Genomic DNA, 24,587 nt, shown 5'->3' with positions numbered 1-24,587 from the left:
AATAAATGAGGAACGCACACTCAAAGACTTAACTCCAGGCCAATAGCTTTTATATAGAAAAATATATTTTCTTAATTTATTTTAGAACCACAAGATTCAAGATGTGAAGTAAATACATAAATTGCAAGGTACTCCACACAGATAAGTAAGGAACTTTGAATTAGAGAAATAACATACACAGTTTTAGTTAAAATGGCAATAAGCTATTTTAAAAGTGGAAACAGGGCAAAAATAAACAGTTCCTGGGGGAGGTAAGTATTTGTTACTTTTTCAGGTAAGTAAGGCACTTAAAAGTTCAAGCTCCTGGGCATAGGCAGCCCACCGCTGGGGGTTCAAGGCAAACCCAAGGTGAAAGGAGGACCCAAAACACATAGGCGCCTATAGAGAACAGGGGTGCTCCGGTTCCAGTCTGCCAACAGGTAAGTACCTGCGTCTTCAGAGGGCAGACCAGGGGGGTTTTGTAGAGCACTTGGGGGGACAGAAGTATGCACACAAAACACACCCTCAGTGGCACAGGGGCGGCCGGGTGCAGTGTGCAAAGCAGGCATCAGGTTTTGAATAGGAATCAATAGAGGGACCCGGGGTCACTCTAGTAGTGCAGGCAGGGCACAGGGGGGCTTCTCGGGCCAGCCACCGACTGGGCTAGGTAGAGGGTTGCCTGAGGGTCACTCCTGCACTGGAGTTCAGTTTTTTCTGGTCCTGGGGGCTGCGGGTGCAGTGCTTGGTACAGGTGTTGGGTTCCTTGGCTCAGGCAGTCGCGGTCAAGGGAGCCTCTGGATTCTCTCTGCATGCGTCGCTGTGAGGGTCCAGGGGGGTCGTCTCGGGTTACTCACAAGGTCGCAGTCACCAGGGAGTCCTCCCTGTAGTGTTGGTTCTCTGGAGCTCGAGCCGGGGGCGTCGGGTGCAGAGTATCAAGTCTCACGCTTCCAGTGGGAAGAGTGAGGTCTTTGAAAGTTGCAAGAAAGTTGCAAACTTGTTGCTGTTTCTGAACAGTGCCGCTGTTCTCTGGAATTTCTTGGTCCTTCAGGTTCAGGGCAGTCCTCTGAGGCTTCAGAGGGTGCTGGTCCCTGTCGGATGCGTTGCTGTGCAGGTTCTTTGAGTCTGGAGACAGGCCGGTAGGGCTGGGGCCAAGTCAGTTGTCATTTCCGTCGTCTCTGCAGGGCTTTCAGGTCAGCAGTCCTTCTTCTTGTTGTAGGTTGCAGGAATCTGATTTCCTGGGTTCTGGGGTGCACCTAAATACTAAATGTAGGGGTATGTTTAGGTCAGGAGGGCAGTAGCCAATGGCTACTGTCCTGGAGGGTGGCTACACCCTCTTTGTGCCTCCTCCCTGAGGGGAGGGGGCACATCCCTAATCCTATTGGGGGAGTCCTCCAATATCAAGATGGAAGATTTCTAAAGGCAGGGGTCACCTCAGTTCAGGGCACCTTGCGGGCTGTCCTGGCTGGTGGGTGACCCCCTCCTTGTTTTTGTCAGTATCTCCTCCAGCTTTGCTGCCAAAAGTGGGGGCAGTGGCCAGAGGGGCGGGCATCTCTACTAGCTGGGATGCCCTGGGGTGCTGTAACAAAAGGCAGGAGCCTTTGAGGCTCACCGCCAGGTGTTACAGTTCCTGCAGGGGGGATGTGAGAAGCACCTCCACCCAGTACAGGCTTTGTTCCTGGCCACAGAGTGACAAAGGCACTCTCCCTGTGTGGCCAGCAACTCGTCTGGTTGTGGCAGGCTGGCAGAAACTGGTCAGCCTAGCACTAGGAGTTGGACTGGTATTCAGGGGGCATCTTTAAGATGCCCCCTGGGTGTATTTTACAATAAATCCCTCACTGGCATCAGTGTGCATTTATTGTGCTGAGATGTTTGATACCAAACTTCCCAGATTTCAGTGTAGCCATTATGGAACTGTGTTTGACAAACTCCCAGACCATATACTCTTTATGGATACCCTGCACTTACAATGTCTAAGGTTTTGCTTAGACACTGTAGGGGCATAGTGCTCATGCACATATGCCCTCACCTGTGGTATAGAGCACCCTGCCTTAGGGCTATAAGGCCTGCTAGAGGGGTGACCTACCTATGCCATAGGCAGTGTGAGGTTGGCATGGCACTCTGAGGGGAGTGCCATGTCGACTTAGTCATTTTCTCCCCACCAGCACACACAAGCTGTGAGGCAGTATGCATGTGCTGAGTGAGGGGTCCCCAGGGTGGCATAAGACATGCTGCAGCCCTTAGAGACCTTCCCTGGCATCAGTGCCCTTGGTACCAGGGGTACAAGGGACTTATCTGGGTGCCAGGGCTGTGCCAATTGTGGGAACAAAGGTACAGTTTAGGGAAAGAACACTGGTGCTGGGGCCTGGTTAGCAGGGTCCCAGGACACTTTCAGTCATAACTGGCATCAACAAAAGACAAAATGTCAGGGGGTAACCATGCCGAGAAGCCATTTCCTTACAAAAAGCATTGGACCGGGGGTGTTGGCAATTTTTGCAGGTAGTGATGGAACATAATAACTTTGGAGACAATTTTCTTAAGGCAATTAAAGCTATTTATAAAGCACCTTTAGCTAGGGTTCTGATTAATGGCGCTTTATCTCCACAGGTCAAAAGTGAACAAGGAACACAACAGGGATGTCCCCTCTCCCCCCTTCTCTTCAATTTATCTATTGAAGCTTTGGCTAGGAGAATCAGATTAGATCATAGAATAATACCTTTTCAGTATTGTAAAGAAATGGCTCCCTGTTGCAATTACCCCCCACTTTTTGCCTGATACTGATGCTGACTTGACTGAGAAGTGTGCTGGGACCCTGCTAACCAGGTCCCAGCACCAGTGTTCTTTCACCTATCATGTACCATTGTTTCCACAATTGGCACACCCTGGCATCCAGGTAAGTCCCTTGTAACTGGTACCCCTGGTACCAAGGGTCCTGATGCCAGGGAAGGTCTCTAAGGGCTGCAGCATATCTTATGCCACCCTGGGGACCCCTCACTCAGCACAGACACACTGCTTGCCAGCTTGTGTGTGCTAGTGGGGATAAAATGACAAAGTCGACATGGCACTCCCGTCAGGGTGCCATGCCAACCTCACACTGCCTGTGGCATAGGTAAGTCACCCCTCTAGCAGGCCTTACAGCCCTAAGGCAGGGTGCACTATACCACAGGTGAGGGCATAGGTGCATGAGCACTATGTCCCTACAGTGTCTAAGCAAAACCTTAGACATTGTAAGTGCAGGGTAGCCATAAGAGTATATGGTCTGGGAGTCTGTCAAAAGCGAACTCCACAGCTCCACAATGGCTACACTGAATACTGGGAAGTTTAGTATCAAACTTCTCAGAATAATAAACCCACACTGATGCCAGTGTTGGATTTATTAAAAAATGCACACAGAGTGCATCTTAGAGATGCCCCCTGTATTTTACCCAATTGTTCAGTGCAGGACTGACTAGTCTGTGCCAGCCTGCTGCTGAGAGACGAGTTTCTGACCCCATGTGGTGAGAGCCTTTGTGCTCTCTGAGGACAGAAACAAAAGCCTGCTCTGGGTGGAGGTGCTTCACACCTCCCCCCTGCAGGAACTGTAACACCTAGCAGTGAGCTTCAAAGTCTCAAGCTTCGTGTTACAATGCCCCAGGGCACTCCAGCTAGTGGAGATGCCCGCCCCCTGGACCCAGCCCCCACTTTTGGCAGCAAGTCCAGGAGAGATAATGAGAAAAACAAGGAGGAATCACTGGCCAGTCAGGACAGCCCCTAAGGTGTCCAGAGATGAGGTGACTCTGACTTTTAGAAATCCTCCATCTTGTAGAAGGAGGATTCCCCCAATAGGAATAGGGATGTGCCCCCCTCCCCTCAGGGAGGAGGCACAAAGAGGGTGTACCCACCCTCAAGGATAGTAGCCATTGGCTACTAACCCCCCAGACCTAAACACGCCCTTAAATTTAGTATTTAAGGGCTCCCCAGAACCTAGGAACTCAGATTCCTGCAACTTACAAAGAAGAGGACTGCTGAGCTGAAAAACCCCTGCAGAGAAGACGGAGACACCAACTGCTTTGGCCCCAGCCCTACCGGCCTGTCTCCCTCCTTCAGAAGAAAACTGCTCCAGCGACGCTTTCCCCAGGACCAGCGACCTCTGAATCCTCAGAGGACTGCCCTGCTTCCAAAAGACCAAGAAACTCCAGAGGACAGTGGCCCTGTTCAACAAAGACTGCAACTTTGTTTCCAGAGGAGCAGATTTAAAGACCCCTGCAATCCCCGCAAGAAGCGTGAGACTGGCAACACTGCACCCGGCGACCCCGACTCGACTGGTGAAGAAACAACGCTACAGGGAGGACCCCCTGGCGACTCCAAGACTGTGAGTAACCAAAGTTGTCCCCCCTGAGCCCCCACAGCGACGCCTGCAGAGGGAATCCCGAGGCACCCCTGACCGCGACTGCCTGACTCTGAAATCCCGACGCCTGGAAAAGACCCTGCACCCGCAGCCCCCAGGACCTGAAGGATCGGAACTCCAGTGCAGGAGTGACCCCCAGGAGGCCCTCTCCCTTGCCCAGGTGGTGGCTAGCCCGAGGAGCCCCCCCCCCCTTGCCTGCCTGCAACGCTGAAGAGACCCCTTGGTCTCTCATTGAAACCTATTGAAAACCCGACGCGTGTTTGCACACTGCACCCGGCCACCCCCGCGCTGCTGAGGGTGTACTTTTTGTGCTGACTTGTGTACCCCCCCGGTGCCCTACAAGGCCCCTCTGGTCTGCCCTCCGAAGACGCGGGTACTTACCTGCTGGCAGACTGGAACCGGGGCACCCCATTCTCCATTGAAGCCTATGTGTTTTGGGCACCTCTTTGACCTCTGCACCTGACCGGCCCTGAGCTGCTGGTGTGGTGACTTTGGGGTTGCTCTGAACCCCCAACGGTGGGCTACCTTGGACCCCAATTTGAACCCCGTAGGTGGTTTACTTACCTGCAAGAACTAACAATAACTTACCTCCCCCAGGAACTGTTGAAAATTGCACTGTGTCCACTTTTAAAATAGCTACTGTATATGTGTTTTATGTAAAAAGTATATATGCTATTGTGATTATTCAAAGTTCCTAAAGTACTTACCTGCAATACCTTTCAAATGAGATATTACATGTAGAATTTGAACCTGTGGTTCTTAAAATAAACTAAGAAAATATATTTTTCTATACAAAAACCTATTGGCTTGGAATTGTCTCTGAGTGTGTGTTCCTCATTTATTGCCTGTGTGTATGTACAACAAATGCTTAACACTACTCCTTGGATAAGCCTACTGCTCGACCACACTACCACAAAATAGAGCATTAGTATTATCTCTTTTTGCCACTATCTTACCTCTAAGGGGAACCCTTGGACTCTGTGCATACTATTCCTTACTTTGAAATAGTGCATACAGAGCCAACTTCCTACATTGGTGGATCAGCGGTGGGGTACAAGACTTTGCATTTGCTGGACTACTCAGCCAATACCTGATCACACAACAAATTCCAAAAATTGTCATTAGAAATTGATTTTTGCAATTTGAACTATTTTTCTAAATTTTTAAAAGTCCTGCTAGGGCCTTGTGTTAGTCCCTGTTAGCATTTCTTTTAGAGTTTAAAAGTTTTGTGAAAGTTTGAATTTAGGTTCTAGAACTAGTTTTAGATTCTTAAAAAGTATTCCAACTTTTAGAAACATAATGCCTGGTGCAGATGTGAATGTGGAGGAACTCGACCTCACACCTTACCTCCATCTTAAGATGAGGGAGCTAAGGTCACTCTGCAAAATAAAGAAAATCACAATTGGCTCAAGACCCTCCAAACAACAGTTCCAGGAGCTTTTGGCAGAGTTTGAAAAAGCCAACTCCTCTGAGGATGACAACCCAGAGGATGATAGTGACTTGGAGGAAGATTCCCACCTTCCAGTCCTAACTAGGGAACCCAGGGACCCTCAATCCCTGATTCCAACTGTGATAGTCAGAGATGCTGCTTCCTTCACAGGAGGGACCAGCACCTCTGGAATCACTGAGGATAGCCTCACTGAAGAGGACATCCAGTTAGCCAGGATGGCCAAAAGATTGGCTTTGGAAAGACAGATCCTAGCCATAGAAAGGGAAAGACAAGAGATGGGCCTAGGTACCATCAATGGTGGCAGCAACATAAATAGGGTCAGAGATTCTCCTGACATGTTGAAAATCCCTAAAGGGATTGTGACTAAATATGAAGATGGTGATGACATCACCAAATGGTTCACAGCTTTTGAGAGGGCTTGTGTAACCAGAAAAGTAAGCAGATCTCACTGGGGTGCCCTCCTTTGGGAAATGTTCACTGGAAAGTGTAGGGATAGACTCCTCACACTCTCTCGAAAAGATGCAGAATCTTATGACCTCATGAAGGGAACCCTGATTGAGGGCTTTGGATTCTCCACTGACGAGTATAGAATTAGGTTCAGGGGGGTTCAAAAATCCTCGAGCCAGACCTGGGTTGATTTTGTGGACTACTCAGTGAAAACACTGGATGGTTGGGTAACTGGAAATGAAGTGCATGACTATGTTGGGCTTTATAATTTGTTTATGAAAGAACACATTTTAAGTAACTGCTTCAATGAAAAGTTGCATCAGTATCTGGTAGACCTAGGACCAATTTCTCCCCAAGAATTGGGAAAGAAGGCGGACCATTGGGTCAAGACTAGGGTAACCAAAACTTCCACTGGGGGTGACCAAAAGAAAGGGGTTACAAAGACTCCCCAGGAGAAAGTGGGTGACACTAGAAACAAAGAAAAAGAGTTGTCTGTAGGCCCCCAAAAACCAGAACAGGTGGGTGGGCCCCAAGACACAACCCAAAACAAAGGTGGGTACCAGGGTAAAAACTGGGATGCCACTAAGGCATGGTGCCATAACTGTAGACAGACAGGGCACCACACCAAGGACACTTCTAGTCCCAAAAACAAACCCCCTAGCAAAATCCCAGGGGTGACCAGTGTAGCTATTGGGGATGACTCCTCAGATGAGGAGGTCTTCATAGCCTTCAACTGGAAAAAGGGCCCAACAGGTGAGTTGGAGATTCCAGAGGGAAGTAGACACTTCCACCACCTACTGGTGAATGGAATCCCAGCCACTGCCCTGAGAGACACTTGTGCCAGTCACACTATTGTGCATGACAGGCTGGTGTTCTCAAACCAGTACATCCCAGGTGAGATGGCCAGAGTTAGAGTTAGCCCAGACAGGGTCACTGATAGGCCTGTGGCTTTTGTGCCCATAGAAGTGGGTGGGACTTTTAGCTGGAGAAGGGTGGTAGTCAGTACAGACCTCCCCCTTGATTGTCTCCTTGGAAATGACTACCCAGAGGTTAGTCAGAGCCCAAGAGAGGAACTGGTCCAGTGCCAGTCCTCTCCCAAGGATTCTGAAGGTGCTACCTCTGCAGTAACTGCAAGTAGGCCCCAGAAGAAAAAGAAAAGAAAACAGAGTAGGAAAGGTGGACAACCTTTAGCCAAGGTTCCAGCAAGCCAAGGAGATTCTGCTCCAGTAGGGGAGAACTCCAAAAGTGGCGCTGGTACAGTCCAACTTGACCCACAAGAAGTCCTGGCTAGTCAGGCAACTGTTAAGCCTGAGTGGGTGGCTCCTCAGCTAACAGAAGAAAGAGTGGAAGAAGGGTGTTTACTACAACATGTGGTAACCCCCCACTCTAATACAGCAAACAGGCACCCTGAACCCAAAGAAGCCTGTAACTTAGCCCCTTCCCTTGTAGGTGAAGAGCTAAAGATGTGGTTCTGGGCACTGACAGCCGTCAGTGGCCTCTGCTGGGTGTTAGCCTTTATGGCTGCCCTATCCTTGGCATGGTGGTCAGACCCCATGCCAAATAGCAAGTTAGGCCCCCTGACCCTGTTGGTCATGGTGGGGTTACTCCAGCTCTGGGTAACCTCTTTGGGTAAGCTAGGGGTGACCCTGGCTAAGATAAGATTAGCAGAGGTGGATACCTCTAACCCCAAAATAGAGAGAATGGGTGAAGACATTAAAAGCACAGACAAGCGGCAGTTCAGATTAGGTCCTATTACTGTGGAAGTGGGTCAGTTCCCCAAAGGGAACGACCTGAACAGGAGGATATAAGGCAGAGTAGGCCCTGCAACAAACCAGCTTATTTCCTCTACTCTTCCTCGCCTGACAGACTAGGAAGACTCTCCCAGCTTTGGCTGAGTCTCCTGGCCTGTGGGCTGGGGGGTGGGGGGGGGGCTTGTGTAAAGAAATGGCTCCCTGTTGCAGTTACCCCCCACTTTTTGCCTGATACTGATGCTGACTTGACTGAGAAGTGTGCTGGGACCCTGCTAACCAGGCCCCAGCACCAGTGTTCTTTCACCTATAATGTACCATTGTTTCCACAATTGGCACACCCTGGCATCCAGGTAAGTCCCTTGAAACTGGTACCCCTGGTACCAAGGGTCCTGATGCCAGGGAAGGTCTCTAAGGGCTGCAGCATATCTTATGCCACCCTGGGGACCCCTCACTCAGCACAGACACACTGCTTGCCAGCTTGTGTGTGCTAGTGGGGATAAAATGACTAAGTCGACATGGCACTCCCCTCAGGGTGCCATGCCAACCTCACACTGCCTGTGGCATAGGTAAGTCACCCCTCTAGAAGGCTTTACAGCCCTAAGGCAGGGTGCACTATACCACAGGTGAGGGCATAGGTGCATGACCGCTGTGCCCCTACAGTGTCTAAGCAAAACCTTAGACATTGTAAGTGCAGGGTAGCCATAAGAGTATATGGTCTGGGAGTCTGTCAAAAACGAACTCCACAGCTCCATAATGGCTACACTGAATACTGGGAAGTTTAGTATCAAACTTCTCAGAATAATAAACCCACACTGATGCCAGTGTTGGATTTATTAAAAAATGCACACAGAGTGCATCTTAGAGATGCCCCCTGTATTTTACCCAATTGTTCAGTGCAGGACTGACTACTCTGTGCCAGCCTGCTGCTGAGAGACGAGTTTCTGACCCCATGTGGTGAGAGCCTTTGTGCTCTCTGAGGACAGAAACAAAAGCCTGCTCTGGGTGGAGGTGCTTCACACCTCCCCCCTGCAGGAACTGTAACACCTAGCAGTGAGCTTCAAAGGCTCAAGCTTCGTGTTACAATGCCCCAGGGCACTCCAGCTAGTGGACATGCCTTCCCCTTGGACCCAGCCCCCACTTTTGGCAGCAAGTCCAGGAGAGATAATGAGAAAATCAAGGAGGAATCACTGGCCAGTCAGGACAGCCCCTAAGGTGTCCTGAGCTGAGGTGACTCTGACTTTTAGAAATCCTCCATCTTGTAGAAGGAGGATTCCCCCAATAGGAATAGGGATGTGCCCCCCTCCCCTCAGGGAGGAGGCACAAAGAGGGTGTACCCACCCTCAAGGATAGTAGCCATTGGCTACTAACCCCCCAGACCTAAACACGCCCTTAAATTTAGTATTTAAGGGCTCCCCAGAACCTAGGAACTCAGATTCCTGCAACTTACGAAGAAGAGGACTGCTGAGCTGAAAAACCCCTGCAGAGAAGACGGAGACACCCACTGCTTTGGCCCCAGCCCTACCGGCCTGTCTCCCTCCTTCAGAAGAAAACTGCTCCAGCGACGCTTTCCCCAGGACCAGCGACCTCTGAATCCTCAGAGGACTGCCCTGCTTCCAAAAGACCAAGAAACTCCCGAGGAAAGCGGCCCTGTTCAACAAAGACTGCAACTTTGTTTCCAGAGGAGCAGATTTAAAGACCCCTGCAATCCCCGCAAGAAGCGTGAGACTTGCAACACTGCACCCGGCGACCCCGACTCGACTGGTGAAGAAACAACGCTACAGGGAGGACCCCCCCGGCGACTCCAAGACTGTGAGTAACCAAAGTTGTCCCCCCTGAGCCCCCACAGCGACGCCTGCAGAGGGAATCCCGAGGCTCCCCCTGACCGCGACTGCCTGACTCTGAAATCCCGACGCCTGGAAAAGACCCTGCACCCGCAGCCCCCAGGACCTGAAGGATCGGAACTCCAGTGCAGGAGTGACCCCCAGGAGGCCCTCTCCCTTGCCCAGGTGGTGGCTACCCCGAGGAGCCCCCCCCCCTTGCCTGCCTGCAACGCTGAAGAGACCCCTTGGTCTCTCATTGAAACCTATTGAAAACCCGACTCGTGTTTGCACACTGCTCCCGGCCGCCCCGCGCTGCTGAGGGTGTACTTTTTGTGCTGACTTGTGTCCCCCCCGGTGCCCTACAAAACCCCCCTGGTCTGCCCTCCGAAGACGCAGGTACTTACCTGCTGGCAGACTGGAACCAGGGCATCCCTTTCTCCATTGAAGCCTATGTGTTTTGGGCACCTCTTTGACCTCTGCACCTGACCGGCCCTGAGCTGCTGGTGTGGTGACTTTGGGGTTGCTCTGAACCCCCAACGGTGGGCTACCTTGGACCCCAATTTGAACCCCGTAGGTTGTTTACTTACCTGCAAGAACTAACAATAACTTACCTTATATGAGGGTTCTGGGGGGAACATACATGATACATTGACAAAACCTTTGGCACACCTTTTTTTATCTAATATTGAAAGCACAGCAGGAAATATGTACTAAGTGGATATTCAGTTTCCCCCCCACTCATATTGACTGGCTATTGTCGGTAAAGAGAATTTCTGACCTTGATTGCAGTAACGGCCAGCCCAAACGCCAGAGAATGTGGGAACCATTTTTGACATTCTATAGAATCAACTTTTCTGGGTAGATATGTTTGGGACAGTCTTCTGCAGTTGATTAGGGTAAGAGTCCAATTATTAATTCAGATGTAATAGAGAGGAGGAGGGGAGGTGGACTGGTCCTCACTTTCTCCCCCCCCGTACCTCCTCATTTCATGTCAATGGAGGCCGCACCTCACGTGTCCACTCTCGGGTCTGGGACCTGACAAGAGCCGAGACATGGTAAGACCTCTCCTGTCTTTTATCGTAAATGAGGACTCAAAAGAAAGAAAGAAAAATCAAGAAAGTGGCACATCATAGATGATGCGCCACTTTTCTTGCGCCCCCCTAGGGACACCTAAACAAAATATGGTTGCGCTGTATTTACAATACGGTGCACCTTGGTGGTCATTAGCACAATTGTGTCAACATTTTTTATGCTATTGTGACACTTTGCTACACCAGCATTGTTTGATGCTGGTGCAGCAAAGCTGAGGGAGGCCCATTGAATATAGTGAGTGCATCACTTTAACGCATGCTCTGAGCATGTATTAGAAATGACTAAAAAAATGGTGCAGTGAGATGTTGTAAATTTCACTGTGCCGTTTTGTTTGGGCCTCCCTGTGCCCGATCGCCCCCTTGTATACTTTCTGCCTGACACAAGCATAATGTTGCACAAGTGTTACCAGAGTGGCGCAATGCATGCATTGCACTACTTTGTAAGTATGGCACAGGGAAATTCCCTCCTTAACATCACATTAGCATAAACAATTATGCTAGTGTGGCGAAAGGAGGCGCAAGGGGCTTGTAAATATGCCCCTAACGGCCTCACACCCTAAACAATGAACAATCAATAATGGCAATCTGTTACTTCTCTGTGTACTGCATAACGCTGCACACAGAGAAGTAGCAAATTGTCATTATTTAGGGGACACCTTCCCACACATAAACAATAATTAATGGCGTTTTGCTTTTTCTATATGTGCGCCGAATGCAGCACACAGAGAAAAAGCAAAAACAATGAGAAATAAAAGTATTTCTCCTCAGTGGGGTGTTGTTCGTTTTTGGCATTGCCTCAGATTTACGATTTCTTGTAAATCTGGGGCAGTGTCAAAAGCAATTAGTGTTGCGTGGAAACACACACAGCAACATCCATTGCACGCCCCTCTGCCACAGAAAACTGCATCGGAGGGAGGGGGAGGGGAGATATTCACAAGGCGGCCTTAAGCCATGCAAAGTGGCTTACCGCCGCCTTGTAAATATTGAAATAGGCACAGTGCCACCAGAGCGTCGCTGAAAGTGGCATTCCAGTGGCACTAGAGGTTTGTAAATATGCCCCTAATTATGTTGTAACGAAAGAAGAGACTTGTCAAATTGTTTTTCGTATATGTAAAACCCGGCTGGTGGGAGTGGTAAACCCGTATCGGATTTTACAGCAACAGGCTAGTCAGAATGTATTCTGCGAGTTGCTGTCAAAAGTCTTTCAGGCAACCAATTGTAGGTATAATATTAAGGAATGGCAGCGCCTTTCTGAGACGGGCTATATATAGGGAGTTTAGAGCTGCAAACTATAAGCGAAAGGCGTTTCTATCCAGATGGATCCTATTAGAGGTCTGATAGGATACATAGGATGTTTCCATGTCATCCAGACCAGTGTAAGATGTAAGGCAATGGGGATGGGCAGGTTCTCACATTTCTTGACTGACCAATGCTTCAACAATTCTGGGTTGGGGTTTTTCATGCAGTTAGCTAGTCCTTGCACATTACAGTATCCCCAATGTCTATGTTAATGCTCTTTGGATCATCTCATGAGGTATACCGTTTACATAAACATCATCAATATTTTATATCTATTGCTATGGCTGTGACTCGGTCAATGATTCTTGAAAATTTGAAAACTCGTGTGGTCCTATTATATTCCCATTGGCATAATAAAATGGTCAGGACTCGATCCTTTGAAGAGTCTAATGCTAAATAGGTGGGGACTCCACAGAGAGTCAATAGAATATGGGGGCCTCTTACGCTATTGTAAATGGTTTCAATTTTTTTTAATCAGTTTTATTATCAGATAACAGCGTTCACGTGAATTGTTGCGTTCACTTGCTGGCGCTCTATTGTTTCTCACTGCCCTGATCATAATTATTTATAATAGACTAATCTATTTATAATAGATCTTGAGTGCTGTGTTGAAATGTATGCCAATATGCTGTTTTTGGTTACATGTCGGGAAATCGATTGGCATCATGCTTCTTGTTGCCTTTACGATTGTATACCCTTGCACTTTATTATCTGCTGCTTTATATATGTAATCAGGAATTGGTTTAGTTGATTGTGTACTGTACCGATTTATCTTTATGATTACATATCTTTGCACTTTAATATTTTCCGGTATGTAATCTGGAACCGGCTTAACTGACGTCATACTGCCCTGATTTGCGAGAGGCACCTTTTTCGATTAGTATTATTATATACTTCTGTACTTTAACACATTACTATCTGCAGCTAGCTATTTTTAATCTGAACTTTGTCTTGTCGCTTGTGTAAATGCATTAGAGCATCTGTACACTTGATATCGCTATGTTTCGTTATCAGCATGAGAAGATGACAACATGTTAATTGGGATTGTGAAAAATCTCTGTCTCTTTATTTCCTGCTCAATAAAAAGAAAATAGAAACAAGATTGATGGCATGTCATCAGTGGTGAAGGGATAAAACAAACAAAAAGCAAAAAAAACTCATTAACTTAATTAAAAATGCTCCAGCACTCCAGAACAAGGATGAATAGAGGCGCGAATTAGTTTGTTTGAATTAGGGCCAATGCTAAACCAGAACCCTAAACCTAATGTAATCCTTCACTGATGAGAAAGATTTGAAGAGCTAATAAAAAGGAACTCTGTTTTGGTAGGACTAAGTTTAACCATCTTAGAAGTAGTTTTCATTAACACACCTAGACGGAGTTACAGGCTTGGAACCGAGAGAGACCTTTGGCTGCCTTAGTGTTTTGTCACTTCCAGGAGGGTATTCGATGTTCCGTTCTTTTTCCGCCTAGCAACAAATATGACTGTGGCAGCCTAAAGATCCATATGTTAATTAGCCATATGCTGTTGTACGAAATCATTCTCCCTTGCAATATTTTCCCCATAGCTGTATTTCCAAAAAAGCAAGCCACGCAAGCTGCCCCATACTCCTTTTCCTTGATCTTTCTCATGTCACTACCCTCCCCTTTACTCTCTTAATGATTCACCGCTCACCGATAGGAACTAAAATGAGCATCATTTGAAACCCCGAAACTGAATTTCAATTGCGAGAAAGGCAGGAACGATTCGGTTTCATAAAAGCGGCACTTACATAGTTATCAACAGTGCACGATAGCTAAGATCCATCAAAAGGCAAATACAAAATTTGACAACCATTGTATGTTTTTAAACATTAAATATTTTCTAGATGTGTTGGGATTCGGTAATACCGTCTTTATGCTGCACTTCGTGACGTTTTAACAACTGTATTTTGTAGCAATGGTGCCATCATGTGGCAAATGTTGGGAAACAGCGTTTAAATTTTAAATTCTGCTTTTTGAAGAAGAAACTACTGCAATTTAAAAGGAAAATGGGGGATCATTTTTTGGGAGAATTAATAATGCATTACATTACATTACACACAACACATGGCTCTCGGTGAGCCATATAAAATAGGATTCCACCCCAAAACGCAGCAAAAGTTCAGTTACATTGAGAATACTAGAGCGCGATTGCCATTTGCTTTACTTGGGGTCCCTTAAGAAATATTAGCTCTATGCAGCTAGTCTGATATAGCGGTTCTTTATGTACTGTCAGAATCTCGCTCACTCTTAATAGGTCCTGGGGCCCCTTTCACTAATTCTGGGGTCTGATTAATTATTCTATTCATCTTTCCTTCTCAGTTCAGGGGTGAAGAGTAACACATGTGAATTCATTAAACAATTTCTTTACAACCCAAATGTCACCTAATAACAATAGGAGCCAATTCATAGGGTTAAATGGATATTTTACAGTCTCAAAGTCAACGGTACATAAATGAGTCTCAGAACCATAGTGTAAACATATATAGAATCACCAAAGGAGAATAAAAATACTGCACAATGTTAAACCTAGTTAGCATTTACAAGATTAAAACTTATATTGCAATGATGCACAAAATCAAGACAAGCATATGATTCTTGGTCACTAGAACTAAACTCTCTTGCCTAACCATTTAAACTAACTACTAGATATTTTAATACTAAAAGACTATTTGAGAAATGTCTGCAAACAGAAATTCAGTAGAGTATTCTGCTAAGAGAGGTGTGATGGCATAAAGCCACATAAAATTGTGAGGTATGTACCTCAGAAGGGTCGGTTCAGCTCTATAGTCTGAATCTTTCACTTACTAAACCCTCCTTAAATCAGTCTCCTAGGACAATTACATCACAGTCAAAGTTTCTCAAATGAGACACTAATTAAAATTAATTGGTAGTTACAATTTCCAACCCCTGATGCATACCATCTTGATACTCTTTGGGCTCAACAAATTCAAAAAAGTTACGACTGCCAAGCTTCCAGAACACTCTTCTCTCTGTCCTTGTGTAGTTCATCCCAGGCTTTCTTATCTTTCATGCTCAATGAGCTTCTTGTTGACTTCGTCTCCGTTCCTCAAACTTGCATCTTAAAATAAACATTTAAGAAAAACAACTCCACACTGAAAGTTAGGTGTAAAAGCAAACTTATATGTGTAATCCTTCACTCCAGCCAAGTTATTCAAACACAAATAAACCATATACCTTCAAATTAAATGAATTCTTAACATATGTATAAGAACATACGAAATTACTATGCAAAATAATACATTTTAAACAGCAGTCTTGAATAGATATTCACGTAGCAGTGATTATATGCCATAAACAAAGATGCACTCCACTCACATGCTTTGCAGTACAGGAATTAAGTGAACCACTTTCAATATTACACAAAATGTGGGCATCATGTGGTGTCCATCAGGAAATGATCACCCTTTCACGTTCTTTTCCCAGACATGCAGTGGCACAACAAGGCTACAGTCTTTCAACCCTCCCTCTGATGACTTTTAGAGCAATCACAAATCCCTCTTCATTCTTGAATGAAACTTTATAAAACATAGTTGTTTTGAACAACCTCCACCTGGGTGATTTCAGACACTTCATATAATCATAATATTTGCACTGACTATCTTTCAGTTTAACTTCTGGTCTCTTTCGGTTCCTGCCTTGTTGCACTTTCGTTCTCTGAAACATTCTGTATCCTACAAATAATACAATAGCTACGATCAAAAGAATCAGTAATGGTTTCAACACAAATTGCAATATTCCACTTCCTAAGCTGCCTAACCATCTGCCCATAGTAGAAAATCCAGTTCTCATTGCCTCCTGTGCACCTGTTGCTTTCAATCCCTTCAAATCTTTACCCTGAAATATTCTGAATATACTTTTGTAGATCTTCACTTGTATCTTGGATAAAAGTGCAGCACTGTTGAACTTTAAGTATCCAACAGACTCCGCGCTCTTCTGCGAGCAACATGTCTAACGCAAGTCAATTTTGCAAAACCATTGATCTGATCGCTATCATTTCCATATTGGCAACCAATAGTGCCCAAGCAATCCTCATGGCTAATTTATCCACTATAGTAGATAGCCTTCTGATTATCAAATCATTCAAAATCACTCCCACAGATGGAATCATAGCACCAAAAATGTCTCCTACTACCTCCCTTGTGCTCACACCTCATTTAGGTCTAAACCCTTTTGTCCAAACAGGATTATCAAAGTGCTCCACATGATAGATTTTGGGGAAAACAATTCCCAAATACAGGTATCATATTATCCATTTGATAGTCTAAAATATGCTTGCTTACTACAAACAAAATAACCACCAGGGATCACTGCACCTTCCCCATCCACATACAACTTGAAATTTCCCCGAACTTCAAATGGGTGCTCACATTCACTCTTTCCGAGAAACACATGGTTAATGGCGAACCTCTCCATCCAGATAAACAGTCTCCTTTTATGTTCCCAATCTAGAGCTGAAGCAGCTAGGTTTTCAGGTAACTGATGTTCTATTTCTTCCTTTGTCCATTTATTCTGACTTCGGAATAACTCATGTGTGAGATCCAGCTTCCAACTCTCTCCTCCTGTCTTTACCCCTTCGCTGCCAGGCCTTTTCCCCCTCCTGTGCCAGGCCTTTTTTTGGCTATTTGGGGCAGTTCGCGCTTTGGCCCTCATAACTTTTTGTCCACATAAGCTAGCCAAGCCAAATTTGCATCCTTTTTTTCCAACAACCTAGGGATTCTAGAGGTACCCAGACTTTGTGGGTTTCCCTGAAAAAGGCCAAGAAATTAGCCAAAATACAGTGAAAACTTTGTTTAAAAAAAAAAAAAAATGGGAAAAATTGGCTGCAGAAGAAGGCTTGTGTTTTTTCCCCTGAAAATGGCATCAACAAAGGGTTTGTGGTGCTAAAATCACCAGCTTCCCAGCTTTCAGGAACAGGCAGACTTGAATAAAATAAAACAATTTTTCAACACAAATTTGGCATTTTACTGGGACATACCCCATTTTTACGATTTTTTATGCTTTCAGCCTCCTTCCAGTCAGTGACAGAAATGGGCATGAAACCAATGCTGGATCGCAGAAACCTAAATATTTCTGAAAAGTAGACAAAATTCTGAATTCAGCAGGGGTCAGTTGTGTAGATCCTACAAGGGTTTCCTACAGAAAATAATAACTAAAAAAGAAAACTATTGAAACTGAGGTGAAAAAAAACAGCAATTTTTCTCTACGTTTTACTCTAACTTTTTCCTGCAATGTCAGATGTTTTAAAGCAATATACCGTTACGTCTGCTGGACTCTTCTGGTTGTGGGGATATATAGGGCTTGTAGATTCATCAAGAACCCTAGGTACCCAGAGCCAATAAATGAGCTGCACCATGCAGTGCGTCTTCATTCTATACCGGGTATACAGCAATTCATTTGCTGAAATATAAAGAGTGAAAAATAGCTATCAAGAAAACCTTTGTATTTCCAAAATGGGGACAAGATAAGGTGTTGAGGAGCAATGGTCATTTGCACATCTCTGAATTCCAGGGTGACCATACTAGCATGTGAATTACAAGGCATTTCTCAAATAGACGTCTTTTTTACACTCTCTATTATATTTGGAAGGAAAAAATGTAGAGAAAGACAAGGGGCAATACCACTTCTTTTGCTATTCTATGTTCCCCCAAGTCTCCCGATAAAAATGATACCTCACTTGTGTGGGTAGGCCTAGCGCCCCCAACAGGAAATGCCCCAAAACACAACATGGACACATCACATTTTTTGACAGAAAACAGAGGTGTTTTTTGCAAAGTACTAACCTGTAGATTTTGGCCTCTAGCTCAGCCGGCACATAGGGAAACCTACCAAACCTGTGCATTTGTGAAAACTATAGACCGAGAAGAATCCAAGATGGGGTGACTTGTGGGGCTCTGACTGGGTTCTGTTACCCAGAATCCTTTGCAAACCTCAAAATTTGGAGAAAAAAAACATGTTTTCCTCACATTTCAGTGACAGAAAGTTCTGGAATCTGAGAGGAGCCACAAATTTCCTTCCACCCTGCGTTCCCCCAATTCTCCCGATAAAAATGATACATCACTTGTGTAGGTAGGCCTAGAGCCCGTGACAGGAAATGCCCCAAAACACAACGTGGACACATCACATTTTTTTAAAGAAAACAGAGGTGTTTTTTGCAAAGTGCCTACTTGTAGATTTTGGCCTCTAGCTCAGCCGGCACCTAGGGAAACCTACCAAACCTGTGCATTTTTGAAAACTAGAGACCTAAGGGAATCGAAGATGGGGTAACTTGTGAGGCTCTGACCAGGTTCTGTTACCCAGAATCCTTTGCAAACCTCAAAATTTGGCTAAAAAAACACATTTTCCTCACATTTCGGTGACAGAAACTTGTGGAATCTTAGAGGAGCCACAAATTTCCTTCCGCCCAGCGTTCCCCAAAGTCTCCCGATAAAAATGATACCTCACTTGTGTGGGTAGGCCTAGCGCCCGTGACAGGAAATGCCCCAAAACACAACATGGACACCTCCCATTTTTTGACAGAAAACAGAGGTGTTTTTTGCAAAGTGCCTACCTGTAGATTTTGGCCTCTAGCTCATCCGGCACCTAGGGAAACCTACCAAACCTGTGCATTTCTGCAAACTAGAGACCTAGCGGAATCCAAGATGGGGTGACTTGTGGGGCTCTGACCAGGTTCTGTTACCCAGAATCCTTTGCAAACCTCAAAATTTGGCTAAAAAACACATTTTCCTCACATTTTGGTGACAGAAAGTTGTGGAATCTGGGAGGAGCCACAAATTTCCTTCCACCCAGCGTTCCCCCAAGTCTCCCGATAAATATGATACCTCACTTGTGTGGTTAGGCCTAGTGCCCGCGACACGAAATGCCCCAAAACACAACGTGGACACCTCCCATTTTTTAACCAAAAACTGAGGTGTTTTTTGCAAAGTGCCTACCTGTAGATTTTGGCCTCTAGCTCAGCCAGCACCTAGGGAAACCTACCAAACCTGTGCATTTTTGAAAACTAGAGACCAAGGGGAATCCAAGATGGGGTGACTAGTGGGGCTCTGACCAGGTTCTGTTACCCAGAATCATTTGCAAAACTCAACATTTGGCTAAAAAAACATATTTTCCTCACATTTCGGTGACAGAAAGTTGTGGAATCTTAGAGGAGCCACAAATTTCCTTCCACCCAGCGTTCCCCCAAGTCTCCCGATAAAAATGATACCTCACTTGTGGGGGTAGGCCTAGCGCCCGCGACAGGAAATCCCCCAAAACACAAAATGGACACCTCCCATTTTTTGACAGAAAACAGAGGTGTTTTTTGCAAAGTGCCTACTTATAGATTTTGGCCTCTAGCTCAGCCGGCACCTAGGGAAACCTACCAAACCTGTGCATTTTTTAAAACTAGAGACCTAGGGGAATCCAAGATGGGGTGACCTGTGGGGCTCTGACCAGGTTCTGTTACCCAGAATCCTTTGCAAACCTCAAGATTTGGCAAACAAAACATATTTTCCTCACATTTCATTGACAGAAAGTTGTGGAATCTGAGAGGAGCCACAAATTTCCTTCCACCGAGCGTTCCCCCAAGTCTCCCGATAAAAATGATACCTCACTTGTGTGGGTAGGCCTAGCGCCCGTGACAGGAAATGCCCCAAAACACAACGTGGACACCTCCCCTTTTTTGACAGAAAACAGAGGTGTTTTTTGCAAAGTGCCTACCTGTATATTTTGGCCTCTAGCTCACCCGGCACCTAGGGAAACCTACCAAACCTGTGCATTTTTTAAAACTAGAGACCTAAGGGAATCCAAGATAGGGTGACTTGTGGGGCTCTGACCAGGTTCTGTTACCCAGAATCCTTTGCAAACCTCAAAATTTGGCTAAAAAAACACATTTTCCTCACATTTCGGTGACAGAAAGTTGTGGAATCTGAGAGGAGCCACAAATTTCCTTCCACCCAGCGTTCCCCCAAGTCTCCCGATAAAAATGATACCTCACTTTTGGGGGTAGGCCTAGCGCCCGCTACAGAAAACGCCCCAAAACACAACGTGGACACCTCCCATTTTTTTACCAAAAACTGAGGTGTTTTTTGCAAAGTGCCTACCTGTAGATTTTGGCCTCTAGCTCAGCCGGCACCTAGGGAAACCTACCAAACCTGTGCATTTTTGAAAACTAGAGACCTAGGGGAATCGAAGATGGGGTGACTAGTGGGGCTCTGACCAGGTTCTGTTACCCAGAATCCTTTGCAAACCTCAACATTTGGCTAAAAAAACATATTTTCCTCACATTTCGGTGACAGAAAGTTGTGGAATCTAAGAGGAGCCACAAATTTCCTTCCACCCAGCGTTCCCCCAAGTCTCCCGATACAAATGATAACTCACTTGTGTAGGTAGGCCTAGCGCCCGTGACAGGAAATGCCCCAAAACACAACTTGGACACCTCCCATTTTTTGACAGAAAACAGAGGTGTTTTTTGCAAAGTGCCTACCTGTAGATTTTGGCCTCTAGCTCAGCCGGCACCTAGGGAAACCTACCAAACCTGTGCATTTTTGAAAACTAGAGACCTAGGGGAATCCAAGATGGGGTGACTAGTGGGGCTCTGACCAGGTTCTGTTACCCAGAATCCTTTGCAAACCTCAACATTTGGCTAAAAAAACACATTTTCCTCACATTTCGGTGACAGAAAGTTGTGGAATCTGAGAGGAGCCACAAAGTTCCTTACACCCAGCGTTCCCCCAAGTCTCCCGATAAAAATGATACCTCACTTGTGTGGGTAGGACTAGCGCCCGCGACAGGAATTGCCCCAAAACACAACGTGGACACCTCACATTTTTTGACAGAAAACAGGTGTTATTTGCAAAGTGCCTACCTGTAGATTTTGGCCTCTAGCTCAGCCGGCACCTAGGGAAACCTACCAAACCTGTGCATTTTTGAAAACTAGAGACCTAGGGGAATCCAAGATGGGGTGACTTGTGGGGCTCTGACCAGGTTCTGTTACCCAGAATCCTTTGCAAACCTCAAAATTTTACTAAAAAAAACAAATTTTCCTCACATTTCAGTGACAGAAAGTTGTGGAATGTGAGAGGAGCCACAAATTTCCTTCCACCCAGCGTTCCCCCAAGTCTCCCGATAGAAATTATACCTCACTGGTGTGGGTAGGCCTAGCGCCCGCGACAGGAAATGCCCCAAAACACAACGTGGTCACCTCCCATTTTTTGACAGAAAACAGAGGTGTTTTTTGCAAAGTGCCTACCTGTAGATTTTGGCCTCTAGCTCAGCCGGCACCTAGGGAAACCTACCAAACCTGTACATTTATGAAAACTACAGACCTAGGAGAATCCAAGATGGGGTGACTTGTGGGGCTCTGACCAGGTTCTGTTACCCAGAATCCTTTGCAAACCTCAAAATTTGGCTCAAAAACACATTTTCCTCACATTTCGGTGACAGAAAGTTGTGGAATCTGGGAGGAGCCACAAATTTCCTTCCACCCAGCGTTCCCCCAAGTCTCCCGATAAAAAAATGATACCTCACTTGTGTGGGTAGGCCTAGCACCCGCGACAGGAGACGCCCCAAAACACAACACGGACACCTCCCATTTTTTGACAGAAAACAGAGGTGTTTTTTGCAAAGTGCCTACCTATAGATTTTGGCCTCTAGCACAGCCGGCACCTAGGGAAACCTACCAAACCTGTGCATTTTTTAAAACTAGAGACCTAGGGGAATCCAAGATGGGGTGACCTCTGGGGCTCTGACCAGGTTCTGTTACCCAGAATCCTTTGCAAACCTCAAAATTTGGCAAAAAAAACATATTTTCCTCACATTTCGGTGACAGAAAGTTGTGGAATCTGAGAGGAGCCACAAATTTCCTTCCACCCAGCGTTCCCCCAAGTCTCCCGATAAAAATGATACCTCACTTATGTAGGTAGGCCTAGCGCCCGTGACAGGAAATGCCCCAAAACACAACGTGGACACCTCCCATTTTTTGACAGAAAACAGAGGTGTTTTTTGCAAAGTGCCTACCTGTAGATTTTGGCCTCTAGCTCAGCCGGCACCTAGGGAAACCTACCAAACCTGTGCATTTTTTTAAAACTAGAGACCTAAGGGAATCCATGATAGGGTGACTTGTGGGGCTCTGACCAGGTTCTGTTACCCAGAATCCTTTGCAAATCTCAAAATGTGGCTAAAAAAAACAAATTTTCCTCACATTTCAGTGACAGAAAGTTCTGGAATCTGAGAGGAGCCACAAAGTTCCTTACACCTAGCGTTCCCCCAAGTCTCCCGATAAAAATGATACCTCACTTGTGTGGGTAGGCCTAGCGCCCGCGACAGGAATTGCCCCAAAACACAACGTGGACACCTCCCATTTTTTTACCAAAAACTGAGGTGTTTTTTGCAAAGTGCCAACCTGTAGATTTTGGCCTCTAGCTGAGCCGGCACCTAGGGAAACCTACCAAACCTGTGCATTTTTGAAAACTAGAGACCTAGGGGAATCCAAGATGGGGTGACTAGTGGGGCTCTGACCAGGTTCTGTTACCCAGAATCCTTTGCAAACCTCAACATTTGGCTAAAAAAAATATTTTCCTCACATTTCGGTGACAGAAAGTTGTGGAATCTTAGAGGAGCCACAAATTTCCTTCCACCCAGCGTTCCCCCAAGTCTCCCGATAAAAATTATACCTCACTTATGTAGGAGGCCTAGCGCCCGTGACAGGAAATGCCCCAAAACACAACGTGGACACCTCCCATTTTTTGACAGAAAACAGAGGTGTTTTTTGCAAAGTGCCTACCTATAGATTTTGGCCTCTAGCACAGCCGGCACCTAGGGAAACCTACCAAACCTGTGCATTTTTGAAAACTAGAGACCTAGGGGAATCCAAGATGGGGTGACGTGTGGTGCTCTGGCCAGGTTCTGTTACCCAGAATCCTTTGCAAACCTCAAAATTTGGCAAAAAAACCATATTTTCCTCACATTTCGGTGACAGAAAGTTGTGGAATCTGAGAGGAGCCACAAATTTCCTTCCACCCAGCGTTCCCCCAAGTCTCCCGATAAAAATGATACCTCACTTATGTAGGTAGGCCTAGCGCCCGTGACAGGAAATGCCCCAAAACACAACGTGGACACCTCCCATTTTTTCACAGAAAACAGAGGTGTTTTTTGCAAAGTGCCTACCTGTAGATTTTGGCCTCTAGCTCAGCCGGCACCTAGGGAAACCTACCAAACCTGTGCATTTTTTTAAAACTAGAGACCTAAGGGAATCCATGATAGGGTGACTTGTGGGGCTCTGACCAGGATCTGTTACCCAGAATCCTTTGCAAATCTCAAAATGCGGCTAAAAAAAACAAATTTTCCTCACATTTCAGTGACAGAAAGTTCTGGAATCTGAGAGGAGCCACAAAGTTCCTTACACCTAGCGTTCCCCCAAGTCTCCCGATAAAAATGATACCTCACTTGTGTGGGTAGGCCTAGCGCCCGCGACAGGAATTGCCCCAAAACACAACGTGGACACCTCCCATTTTTTTACCAAAAACTGAGGTGTTTTTTGCAAAGTGCCTACCTGTAGATTTTGGCCTCTAGCTGAGCCGGCACCTAGGGAAACCTACCAAACCTGTGCATTTTTGAAAACTAGAGACCTAGGGGAATCCAAGATGGGGTGACTAGTGGGGCTCTGACCAGGTTCTGTTACCCAGAATCCTTTGCAAACCTCAACATTTGGCTAAAAAAAATATTTTCCTCACATTTCGGTGACAGAAAGTTGTGGAATCTTAGAGGAGCCACAAATTTCCTTCCACCCAGCGTTCCCCCAAGTCTCCCGATAAAAATTATACCTCACTTATGTAGGAGGCCTAGCGCCCGTGACAGGAAATGCCCCAAAACACAACGTGGACACCTCCCATTTTTTGACAGAAAACAGAGGTGTTTTTTGCAAAGTGCCTACCTATAGATTTTGGCCTCTAGCACAGCCGGCACCTACGGAAACCTACCAAACCTGTGCATTTTTGAAAACTAGAGACCTAGGGGAATCCAAGATGGGGTGACCTGTGGGGCTCTGACCAGGTTCTGTTACCCAAAATCCTTTACAAACCTCAAAATTTGGCAAAAAAAACATATTTTCTTCACATTTCGGTGACAGAAAGTTGTGGAATCTGAGAGGAGCCACAAATTTCCTTCCACCCAGCGTTCCCCCAAGTCTCCCGATAAAAATGATACCTCACTTATGTAGGTAGGCCTAGCGCCCGTGACAGGAAATGCCCCAAAACACAACGTGGACACCTCCCATTTTTTTACAGAAAACAGAGGTGTTTTTTGCAAAGTGCCTACCTGTAGATTTTGGCCTCTAGCTCACCCGGCAC

Source organism: Pleurodeles waltl, chromosome 3_1 (genome assembly GCF_031143425.1).
Source record: "Pleurodeles waltl isolate 20211129_DDA chromosome 3_1, aPleWal1.hap1.20221129, whole genome shotgun sequence".
Taxonomy (NCBI): domain Eukaryota; kingdom Metazoa; phylum Chordata; class Amphibia; order Caudata; family Salamandridae; genus Pleurodeles; species Pleurodeles waltl.
Note: the sequence above shows the minus strand (reverse complement) of the source record.